The sequence below is a fragment of the Malaclemys terrapin genome, chromosome 10, assembly GCF_027887155.1.
Source record: "Malaclemys terrapin pileata isolate rMalTer1 chromosome 10, rMalTer1.hap1, whole genome shotgun sequence".
NCBI classification, from domain to species: domain Eukaryota; kingdom Metazoa; phylum Chordata; order Testudines; family Emydidae; genus Malaclemys; species Malaclemys terrapin.
The window spans coordinates 16,697,433-16,709,819 of NC_071514.1; the positions used below are offsets into that span (position 1 = coordinate 16,697,433).

The 12,387-nt window shown below is 43.1% G+C and overlaps 1 long non-coding RNA gene across 1 annotated transcript in view; it reads right to left on the reverse strand.

Moving 5' to 3' along the window:
- LOC128844531 (uncharacterized) overlaps window positions 1–12,307 on the reverse strand; it is a 74,508-nt gene extending 62,201 nt beyond the window's left edge. The window contains exon 1 of the long non-coding RNA XR_008446488.1: window positions 11,756–12,307. This is a non-coding gene — a long non-coding RNA (uncharacterized LOC128844531). The remainder of the gene's footprint in view (window positions 1–11,755) is intronic.
- Between the last annotated feature and the right edge of the window lie 80 nt (window positions 12,308–12,387).

Below are 12,387 nucleotides of genomic sequence, written 5' to 3' on the forward strand. Positions count from 1 at the left end.
ACCAGGCCTTTGTATTAGCCATAATTCGTAGCCATCTTGTGACTAGGAAAATAAGATATCCAACTCATACATGTGTAACCCTTCTGCCAGGTGGAGCTGGCAGCAACCAGGGGTTCAATATCTAGGGGTGCCTTTTCAACAATACAACACAGAACCAGCTCAAGACCCCACCCAGTAACCTGGGAAAATTACACACCACCCCTGGGCACCTTTGAGAGGCCACTCTTCCCCACTCGCAAGCACAGAGATTGAGTGTAGAGAAGAAATTTTTAATGAAAGGAGGGAATTCACCCACTATCAATTAGGGGAAAGGCCACAAGCAGGATTCATAAATATAAAACAGGACGCCCACCCCAGAGTGCACTGGGCAGAGTCTTCTGTCTCATGTTCTGGTGTTCTACAACCAGGGCCGGCTCCAGGTACCAGTGGAGGATGCATGTACCTGGGGCGGCACATGCTAAGGGTCGGCATTCTGTCCATTCTTGGGGTGGCACTGTCCGGGCAGCTTTTTTTTTTTGCTTCAGCAGTCCGAGTGGCTTTTTTTTCTTTTTGTTCTTTTTTGCTTGGGGTGGCAAAAATGGTCGAGCCTGCCCTGTCTACAACTAAAAGTTCTTTTAGTGTGCTCCCCCCTGATTCCTCACCAGACCCCACTCACAGTGGTTGTCCTTGGTCAGTGAGGACCCAGGGTTCAGAGGTGCATTTGTGTGAGTTCACTTCCCACCTGGGGAAGAAGGCACCTTGCTTGCTCTGCACTTGCTTCGCCTGGCCACCCCACCAGCCGCTGCTCCTCGCTGCCTGGCCGCCCCCACAACCGCTGATCCTCGCCGCCTGGCCGCCCCGCCAGCCGCTGCTTTGCTACTTTTGCCAGCTGCTCCCGCCAGCCACCCGTCAATTACCTTCTGCTGCCACCTACCTCTCTCTGTGACTTCTGTAGGTCAGTCTCTTAGTGATTTTTAGCTCTCAGCAGGCTGGGCAGAAACACTGCCCCACCACAACTGATTTCAGCTCTTACTGAGTACTTAAAATAACAAAAGGCTCCTAATGAAGCCTATTTAGCTCTATCTTTGAACAGTGGGGTGGGACAGGTTAAACCAGACTGGGGGACCCTCTTGGCTGGGACAACTGTTCCCAACTCCCCACCCCTCTTACTTTCATAGAAGTCTGGCATTCGAGCCCCAAGCTTAGTGAGTTCCTTTCAGCTGAGGGTGACCCCTCAATTGGGAGAAGCTCAGCACAGTTCTGCTCCCCTTTAGTCATACAATGAAGATGATAACATTTCACTATCCCTGCATTCAGTACTAAAGTGATTTGTAACCCAACACCAGCCAAAGCTGATCACTTGGAGCTACTCAACTCCTGTCTTCTAGATACCTATGCAGAGTAGTTATGTGCATATAAATACAGTTTGCTCCTGAAGTCTCTCCTGCTCCCCAACTAGCTGTCAGGGGAGAGTTCATTCAGACCCCGCTTACACATGCTTTCAACAACTCAGGAGCACTGAAGAGCAATGCACACTGTATCACCTCAATCACCTTCCCCCACGCGGATCCTCTTTCTTCTCTAGAGAAACTTATTTTAAAAAAATTAATTAATTAAGGCCTGGAGTTTTTTTTCAACTGTCAGAATACTCTACCCAATTTTCACAATCCTCGAATAACTAGATGTTTTGCTAAAATGAAAAGCTAAAAATGTTAATCTTTAAATTGTCATCGTTAGGTTTCAGAGTTATTGTCCAAATGAGATGAACCGGGGCAATTCACACCAACTAGAGTTGTTCTTTCAGGTGTTCTCTCTGACAACACTGCAGTGGTTTAACATTCTAATAGCTTTCTTCATAAGCCTAAGGGTAAAGAATTTTTCTTTAATTAAAGCTAATATTCTGTAAAAAAACCTGATACTGCTCTCCAGAAGAGCACTGCTTCTGTACAACACTTTGTACTCACACTCCTCTGGTTTCTTCCTTCCAAGTATACTGTACTTTACCATTTGGGGCTTTTGTATTGAGATCATTTATCACTATATTTATCTCCAGACTATTCCTGGATTCCCCACATTATACTGAAATACAATCTCTCTCTCTCTCACAAGTCAAACAGAAACTATCAACTGAGAAGAGTTTGCTTACTAACCAATAGGGACAGGGAAATATTGAAATGTTCAGAGTCTCAAGTTAGAACTGTTGCCAGAATTTTCAGACATATAAAATACTTTCTGTAGCCCGTGATGTCTGACATAGATAGACTGCCAGAGAAAGGTCATCCAAATCCAAATCATCAATAGTACAATGGTGGCAGAAGATGTGAAAAACAATTACAGTACACATGTTCTTTTCCCCTTAGGACAAAGAGTCTGATGCTATTCCATTTTCTTATACTAAAAAGATGTAACTGATTCATGTGCTATAGCAATGTTTCCCAAATTTGGGACACCGCTTGTGTACGAAAGCCCCTGGCGGGCCGGGCCGGTTTGTTTACCTTCCGTGTCTGCAGGTTCGGCCGATCGTGGCTCCCACTGACCGCGGTTCGCTGCTCCAGGCCAATGGGAGCTGCTGGAAGTGGTGCGGGCTGAGGGACGTGCTGGCCGCTGCTTCCAGCGGCTCCCATTGGCCTGGAGCAGCGAACCGCGGCCAGTGGGAGCCGTGATCGGCCGAACCTGCAGACACGGAAGGTAAACAAACCGGCCCGGCCCGCCAGGGGCTTTCCCTACACAAGCGGCGTCCCAAGTTTGGGAAATACTGTTCTATAGCATAAATACACAGCTCAGTTTCTGTTCCTTTATAATAGTTTTTAAATTGTTCCATTTATGTATAATAGGTAAAGTAGTTTGGGCCCAGTTAAGGTATTTGGATTCAGAACATTTCCTTAGCCCTAAAGCAGAAGCACCACATGTAAACCTCTGATACAGGCCCTCTTCAGTACATACATAGATTCTACATGAGTGAATTTTGCAAAGGTTTGAGGATGCACTAACATGCACCTCTACTGTTATTTAAAACTACAATTACTCTGATTCAAAACAGTCCGGTGTATATTCCAGAAGGGAACAAGAAGTGAATTTTGTCTTTGGAGTGAAGTTTGTAAACCCTGTCATTGGAGGCAGATGATAGCTGAAAATGGGCAGGCATCATTGCCATGCTGAGACTCAGGCTCAGAGCCAATTTACAACAGCAAGTAAAGATGCGATTCTGAAAAGGACAAGAAAAGGTAACCCTAAGTGCTTTTGTTCTTAAGCACTGAAATGGGAAGAAATTCAGTAGTTTTGGTTCACAGGGGGCCATACAAAAATATCATTCTTCAGTTTCAAGAGACACAGTTCAGATTCCCAGAATTTCACTTTTGAACAAGCCCAAAAAGTTAAAGCAAGAGTAGCTGAAATCAGAGTTTAGTGCTTGCTTTCTGCAAACATTCAAATGATTGCTTTTTACTTGCACAACTGCTAGCGAAAAGCAAATGTCAAACTCTCATGCATAAATATTTTTGGTAACCAAAATGAATGTCAAACTCCCAAGCATGAGTATTTTCCAAAGAAGAGCAACAAGAATGATTAAAGGTCTTGAGAACATGACCTATGAAGGAAGGCTGAAAGAATTGGGTTTGTTTAGTTTGGAAAAGAGAAGACTGAGAGGGGACATGATAGCAGTTTTCAGGTATATAAAAGGGTGTCATAAGGAGGAGGGAGAGAACTTGTTCACCTTAGCCTCTAAGGATAGAACCAGAAACAATGGGTTTAAACTGCAGCAAGGGAGGTCTAGATTGGACATTAGGAAAAAGTTCCTAACTGTCAGGGTGGTTAAACACTGGAACAAATTGCCTAGGGAGGTTGTGGAATCTCCGTCTCTGGAGATATTTAAGAGTAGGTTAGATAAATGTCTATTAGGGATGGTCTAGGCAGTATTTGGTCCTGCCATGCGGGCAGGGGACTGGACTCGATGACCTCTCGAGGTCCCTTCCAGTCCTAGAATCTATGAATCTATGAATCTATGAATTATGGAAATCAAATTTTAAAACAGATCAGTAAACAAGACAGACAATGACCTGACTGCCACTCTTCATAAATAGGGCCACACCCCATTCTCACACATAGTTACATTGTGTCAGAGATTGTGCACTATGACAGAAATGTGTAGTTCATCAAATGCAGCACACTTGGTATATTTTAAATGGGGTGGAACATTACTGAAAAAAATCCTTTGATAGAGCCCTGGCAAAGAGTCATTTCAATGAGACATTTCTGATCATACCCTTTGCAATTACGAATGAAAATTAAATGTAAATCCCCCACCTAACCAATAAAATGGCCAGTTTAATATTTTTAGGAAGGATGCTTTGGACAAGTCCAGTAGGGCCCAGAAATAAAAAGATTTTAAATGGTCTAAAATGCCCTAATCCTGTTTATATGCTACCTCTTCCTAATCTACCAACTTTCTCTGAGAGATTTAGCACCCTGGGCACTTCTTTAAGATCTCCTGAGTTATGTTCATCCAGTCAAGTAGCAGAAATTGACCCATCACAACTAAGCAACGCAACCTGAATTTCAAATACTGAATAGCAAGCATTCCCATTTTAAACACTGGGTTTGTCTACACTGCATAGAAGGTGTGACTGCAGTTTGGCTAGGCACACCTGCACTAGCTTTAATCTAGCAAACTCAACTAAAAATAGCACTGAAGAGATGACAGCACAGATCCCCAGCATGGGCTAACAACATGAATTCATTCCCAGGATTCTGGGCAGGCTTGTACAGCCTGCATTTAAACCCATGCTGCTAGTTTTAGCCATGATAGCTCAATTGAAGCTAGTGCAGGTATGCTTACCCAAGCTGTAACCACTTACTCAACTGCAGTGTGGATATACCCACTATGACGGGTTCGGTCACATAGAACGCCTTGGGACTGTCACCTGATGTGCTGAGATTACCTCTGAGCCCATTTTCCCTGCCAGTTTGGGACTCCAGAACCCTGCCTTGTTGAGCCAGACATGCTAGCCTGTTGCAACCCAGACTCAGGGTCCGGTCCACGTCCCCAGAGCTGCAGACTTTAACCAAAAACTGCTCAGTAAATCACCTATCTCCAGCACCCAGACACCCTGTCCCCAAGGGGATCCAAAACCCAAATAAATCTGTTTTACTCTGTATAAAGTGTATACAGGGTAAACTCATAAATTGTCTGCCCTCTATAACACTGACAGAGAGATATGCACAGCTATTTGCATCCCCAGATATTAATCACTTACTCTGGGTTTATCAATAAACAAAAGTGATTTTATTAAGTATAAAAAGTAGGATTTAAGTGGGTTCCAAGTAATAACAGACAGAACAAAGCAAAATAAAACAAAACACACAAGTCTAAACCTAATACATTAAGAAACTGATTACAGACAAATCTCACCCTCAGAGATGTTCCAATAAGCTTCTTTCATAGAGTTGACTTCTTCCTAGGTCTGGGCCCAATCCTTTCCCCGGTACAATCCTTGTTAGTTCCAGCAGACATCTTAGGTGGAAACTAGGGGTTTTCTCATGACTGCAACCCCCTTGGTTCTGTTCTACCCACTTTTATATCTTTGGCACAAGGCGGAAATCTTGTGTCTCTCTGGGTTCCCACCCCTCCTTTTAAACAGAAAAGCACCAGGTTTAAGATGGAGTCCAGTTCAGGTGACATGATCACATGTCACTGAAAGACTTCATTACCCACTGGCTAGCACACAGGTATACAGGAAGGCTTACAAGTAAACAGAGCCATTTACAACCAATTGTCCTAGTCAATGGGAGCCATCAAGATTCTAAATCACCATTAATGGCCCACACTTTGCATAAATTATAATAGGACCTCAGAGTTATACTTCATATTTCTAGTTTTAGATTCAAGAATGATACATACATACAAATAGGATGAACACTCTCAGTAGATTATAAGCTTTGTAATGATACCAAAAGAGACCTTTTGCATAAAGCATATTCCAGTTACATCATATTTACACTTGTAAGCATATTTCCATAAAACATTATGGAGTGCAACGTCACATCCACTGTCTCAGATAGACATGTTCTGAGGAGGTTTAAATGAGAGACTAGCTAGAATGAAAATATAAAGGAGGACTGAGTAACCTGACCCACCTGGAGCTCTAGAATTGGAGCATAGTTGGCAGTACAGCATACCACTAGAATGTTCAAATTGCCCTCTTTTCCTCTAAGTAGGTTCTTTCAATTCCAAAGAAAGACTTAAAAACAGCAGCTGGGTAACTGATGCAGCGATGCATGTTTTAGTCCAAATCTACACTAAGGAAATTCCCACTCTTATATCTACATCAATAGACTTACAGCAATGCAAACTCCTAATGCAGACTTGTTCGCCAGACTTAGGGTTTGTCAACAATGCAATCACAAAGGAGCTAGAAATATCTGAGCTAGCTTTAATCTAGTTAGTTCAAGTACCACAGCAATGATGCTGTGGCAGTATGGGTCTCAGCGTGGGCCCTACAAGCCCTGCTGGAATCCTGGGTAATTATGAAGGGGGGTGTGACAATGCGGTTCTGGTGGAACCCAACTGAGAGTGCCAACTCAGGACAAATTGCTCAAATAGGGCAGTTACAGCCCAAGGCTGGGGTTTTTTCCACCTCTAAGGCAAACCAAACCAGCCAGACTAGGAGGACTTCGGTCTCACCCCCTAGCTAACCGCAAGTCTCACAAGCAATCTCCTTAGACACCCCAGTTTCCCAGTATTACCACCAGTGCCACTCGTTATGGGGACAAATGGTTATGAAAACCAATAGCCCAGTGAAAGAAAAAGGTTCTCCTGATCCCAAAGGACCAAGCCCCAGACCCAGGTCAATATACAAATCAGATCTTACCCACAAATCACGCTGTTGCCAATCCTTTAGAATCTAAAATCTAAAGGTTTATTCATAAAAGGAAAAAGATAGAGATGAGAGTTAGAATTGGTTAAATGGAATCAATTACATACAGTAATGGCAAAGTTCTTGGTTCAGGCTTGCAGCAGCGATGGAATAAACTGCAGGTTCAAATCAAGTCTCTGGAATACATCCCCCGCTGGGATGGGTCCTCAGTCCTTTGTTCAAAGCTTCAGCTTGTAGCAAAGTTCCTCCAGAGGTAAGAAGCAGGACTGAAGACCAGATGAAGATGAGGCATCAGCCTTATATAGTCTTTTCCAGGTGTAAGAACACCTCTTTGTTCTTACTGTGGAAAATTACAGCAAAATGGAGTCTGGAGTCACATGGGCCAGTCCCTGCATACTTTGCTGAGTTACAAGGCGTATCTGCCTTCTCTCAATGGGTCCATTGTATAGCTGATGGTCCTTAATGGGCCATCAAGCAGGCTAGGCAGAGCTAACACCATGTTGTCTGGGATGTCACCCAGCAGCATAGCCTAAGTTTGAATAGTATAGAGCCAATATTCCTAACTTCAACTACAAAATTGATACATACATATAGACAGCATAATTATAACCAGTAAACCATAACCTTGTCTTAGACACCCCATTTGACCCCCTTTACACAAGATCTGGGTGCCACTACAGGACCTTGGTTGCAACAATGATCTATATGGTCCCAGAGTATATCAATAACGTCACAGGGGGCTAGCCCAACTCTTGATGGAATTTAGACTCCTAAGTGTCTAAATCCCTTTTGAAAATAAGATTTGGAGTCCTAAATTAGTTAGCTGTTGCAGTGCTTAATGCAACAATGCCTAAATAGCTTTAAATATGTGGGCCTTCCTCATGCCTAACCAAGCTGGGCTGTAGTCACACTAACGGCCTACAGGTACCATAGAAAGCTCTATCAGTCATATTAAATCCCCTTAACCATCTAGCTCTCCTTTAAGTTTTTTCTTTATTAACAAAAAGATGAGGATGAGAAAAAGGACGGACTTTGTGACAGCAGGGGAAAGCTGGAGTGGCATCCCTCTTATGATAATGCAATTTGATCTTTCTTCTCTAGCACATTTAAAATGGTGAGTACTTTTTACTAAAGGAAGTTTATTACATGTAGAACTAAGAATGAGAAACAGTCATGGGGAGGAGGTGAAAAGCCCTCTGTGGAGAAAGAAGTGATTCGGGACTATTTAGAAAAGCTGGACAAGCACAACCCCATGGGGGCCGGATGCGCTGCATCCGAGGGTGCTAAAGGATTTGGCGGATGTGATTGCAGAACCATTAGGCCATTATCTTTGAAAACTCATGGCGATTGGGGGAAGTCCCGGATGGCTGAAAAAAGGCTAATGTAGTGCCCATCTTTAAAAAAGGGAAGAAGGAGGATCCAGGGAACTACAGGCCAGTCAGCCTCACCTCAGTCCCTGGAAAAATCATGGATCAGGTCTTCAAGGAAACCATTTTGAAGCACTTGCAGGAGAGGAAGGTGATCAGGAACAGTCAGCATGGATTCACCAAGGGCAAGTCATACCTGACTAACCTGATTGCCTTCTATGACGAGATAACTCTCTGTGGATATGGGGAAAGTAGTGGACCTGTTATTCCTTGACTTTAGCAAAGCTTTTGATACCGTTTCCCACAGTATTCTTGCCAGCAAGTTAAAGAAGTATGGGCTGGATGAATGGACTATCAGGCGAATGGAAAGCTGGCTAGATCGTTGGGCTCAATAGGTAGTGATCAATCGCTCCATGTCTAGTTGGCAGCTGGTATCAAGCGGAGTGCTCCAAGGGTTGGTCCTGGGGCCGTTTTTGTTCAGTATCTTCATTAATGATCTGGAGGATGGCGTGGACTGCACCCTCAGCAAGTTTGTAGATGACACTAAACTGGGAGGAGTGGTAGATACGCTGAAGGGTAGGGATAGGATACAGAGGTGAGGCCTCATCTGGAGTACTGTGTCCAGTTTTGGGCCCCACACTACAAGAAGGATGTGGAAAAATTGGAAAGAGTCCAGTGGAGGGCAACAAAAATGATTAGGGGTCTGGAGCACATGACTTATGAGGAGAGGCTGAGGGAACTGGGATTGTTTAGTCTGCAGAAGAGAAGAATGAGGGGGGATTTGATAGCAGCCTTCAACTACCTGAAAGGGGGTTCCAAAGAGGATGGATCTAAACTGTTCTCAGTGGTACCAGATGACAGAACAAGGAGTAATGGTCTCAAGTTGCAGTGGGGGAGGTTTAGGTTGGATATTAGGAAAAACTTTTTCACTAGGAGGGTGGTGAAGAACTGGAATGGGTTACCTAGGGAGGTGGTGGAATCTCCTTCCTTAGAGGTTTTTAAGGTCAGGCTTGACGAAGCCCTGGCTGGGATGATTTAGTTGGGGATTGGTCCTGCTTTGAGCAGGGAGTTGGACTAGATGACCTCCTGAGGTCCCTTCCAACCCTGATATTCTATGCTCCCCTAAATCAACACACGTCCCCAAGTCTGATTAATTATGTTGACAAATTAATCAATCTGGCAAATCCTTCTGCAAATACAGGGTGGAACCCTGGTTCTACTAGAGCCAATGGGAGTTCTGCCACTGACTTCAATGGGAGGAGGCAAGATTTCACACAAAGTATTTAATAATTCATAAACTATTTTTCATTAGATGCATTTTAACATATAACGAGAAAATCAAGGTAATTTGCATGTCATGCCCTTAGCCATGGTTGTAAGAAAGACATTCATTTTATAAACTGAATAATTTTCAATAAGCTCTTTTTATTTGTTTTTCAGAGGATATTAAGAAATTAGAAGTGAAAAATTTCCAAGTGGCAAGACAAGACTCATATTGGGTATAGTCAAATTTTTCTCTGTACAGCAATACTTTTACTTTGGTTTTTTGTGTAATTTATACATACATATGCAAATTATAATATTTGTATAAAAGAAACATAATCCATGAGAAACCACATAACATTCCAAAACTGACACGTATTAAAACTATGACAGCTTGCTGAATTCCCAATATATTCTTCAACTTCTGGAAAAAACATTGTATGGTTTTATAATAGTCAATAATGCATATTAATTAAATACAGGGTTAATTCTGAGAAGAAAAAAGATGACAAAACAAAAGATATCAAATTTCATAGCACTGCACATTAAAGAGATAAGAAAAATTAAATCTAAATGCTACTATGTTACATGCTTATAACTAAAATGTTATATACCTACATAAGCATGTGTGTAAAACTATGATAAACAAACCTAATTAAAGCCTTTGGTTCTGTGAAAACAGCTAACAAAATACACGTTGCATTAAGTGCTTACAACAAATTACACCTCTACCTCGATAGCCAAAAAATCTTACCACATTATAGGTGAAACCGCGTTATATTGAACTTGCTTTGATCCACCGGAGTGTGCAGCCCCGCCCCCCCTGGAGCGCTGCTTTACCGCGTTATATCCGAATTTGTGTTATATCGGGTCGCGTTATATCGAGATAGAGGTGTATTAGTGAAGCAGGAGTTTAATCAAAGCTGTATGAATCCAAATACTTTAGGCTGCACATCACGTGTGATGCTTCTAAAATCTGTGTTGGTCATTGGTCCTGAGCCAAAATGAATGACATTTTCCCGCCTATTTAAATTAAACAACAGAAAAAAGCAGTGTTCTAACTTCAGGGTCAATACAACACATCAGTTATGTATGAAAATTTCATTGATCAGAAATAGCCACAGAGGGGAGCTATTTCTACAAGAATGGGTTTTACTTTGTCTTGTTAGGCCTCAGTTTATGCTAAACAAGAAAGCAAGCAATAAGGAAGGAAGTTAGTTTTGGCTTAGAGGGGGAAAAAAAATCCACTCTTTCTATAAAACTATTATCAATTCTATAGCTGACATTAACGTGAAGACCAGCTGTCCATATGAAGAGAAATATTTTCTTTAAAATTTGTCCAGCTTAAAATCTGCTTACATTCATTCACTATAAAATCAATTTCACAGCTGTCTGGTAATCGTTTAGACTACAAATAACCAGATTTATATCACTTTTCCTATTCTTTCCTCTGTATCATTTTGTTTCAAATCTAAGGTCATCACAAACCTAAACATTTTTTTAAAGGAAGTCAGTCACCTAATACTTCTGAACTCTTAGATCTCCTTATACAGTATTAGTCTTATATACTTGTTTTACATATTAACATTTCCCGTTTAATCAATACAAACAGATTACATCATAGAGAATTTACCTTAAAGCTTTACTTTAAAACTATTTTCTAAGGGTCATTTTAATGGGAGTATCAACTGAGAATAGTACAGAAAAATGTCAGATATAAAGCTGTGAAATCTGTCAGCAAAATTTGACACAAAGTCCCCCACAGATCAATCCATGCTCTCCATATGTGCATCAATCCCTTGGCACAATTGAGTAAAAGAGGGAGATTCAGCCATAATTCTGAATGTTCATATTTATCTGGGTTTATAAGGGATTCTGAAAGTTACATGAACTTAATATAAACATAGACAGATGAAGAAGAAAAACTTTAAAGAACAACGAGGTTAGAGACGGAAAGAGAGTGTGATCAGTGGAAGGAAGGATAGAGCAATCTAGCTAAGGCATATTTAACAAGTTCATCACAGGCATCTATAGAGTCTTTTCAGTAGTAAGGAGAACTTGACCGCCAGAAGCAGACAGCTGTCAAGAGTCCATAATACCTGGAGCTGATTGAAAAGCCGACGCTTTCATTAAAATCTCTTTGAACACGTTTTTACAATTTTTTCTTTTTTTGGTAAAAAACATTTCTCAGAGAAAATGCTCCAAGCGGCTCCGGTAACAGCCCTCAGAAATGAGTGTAAAGACAGGGTGAACAGCTACGCAGCTCAACAGTACCTTGGTGCAGTGCAGGGCGCTGCTCCGGCTGCACCGTGGGGGTGTTGTGCAGGCCAGTGCCTTGGTGCAGTGCAGGGCGCTGCTCCGGCTGCAGCGTGGGGGTGTTTTGCAGGGCAGTGCCTTGGTGCAGTGAGCAGGGGACTGCTCCGGCTGCAGCGTGGGGGTGTTTTGCAGGCCAGTGCCTTGGTGCAGTGAGCAGAGGGCTGCTCCCGCCGCAGCGTGGGGGTGTTTTGCAGACGCTGGGGGCAGGTACAGGCCAGGGGCAGCTCACCAGAGTTCTGTGCCTGGGAACTTTTGGGGACAACTAATTTTCTTTTGGTCACGTCAACTAAACAAGCCTGCCTGGGGGATGCCCCAGCCAGATACATGGGGAGCAGGAGTGACAGCGCTGCAGTGAGCCCCCACCGCCCCTGGTCTGAGATGGGGGCTGCGGTGGGGGGGGCACCCACCCCTTTCCCGGCCTCAGGGAGGCTCCCCCAGGCGGAGGATTGGCTCCACCCCAGCACCAGCCCACCTTCTCGCCAGCTGCACTGAGAGGCTGCGGGAACGCCGGGAAAGCAGAGAAACCCCGCCCCTCCCCCCTCATTGGCGGACTCTTCCCTCGAGAACATCCAATCCCCAGCTCAAACCGT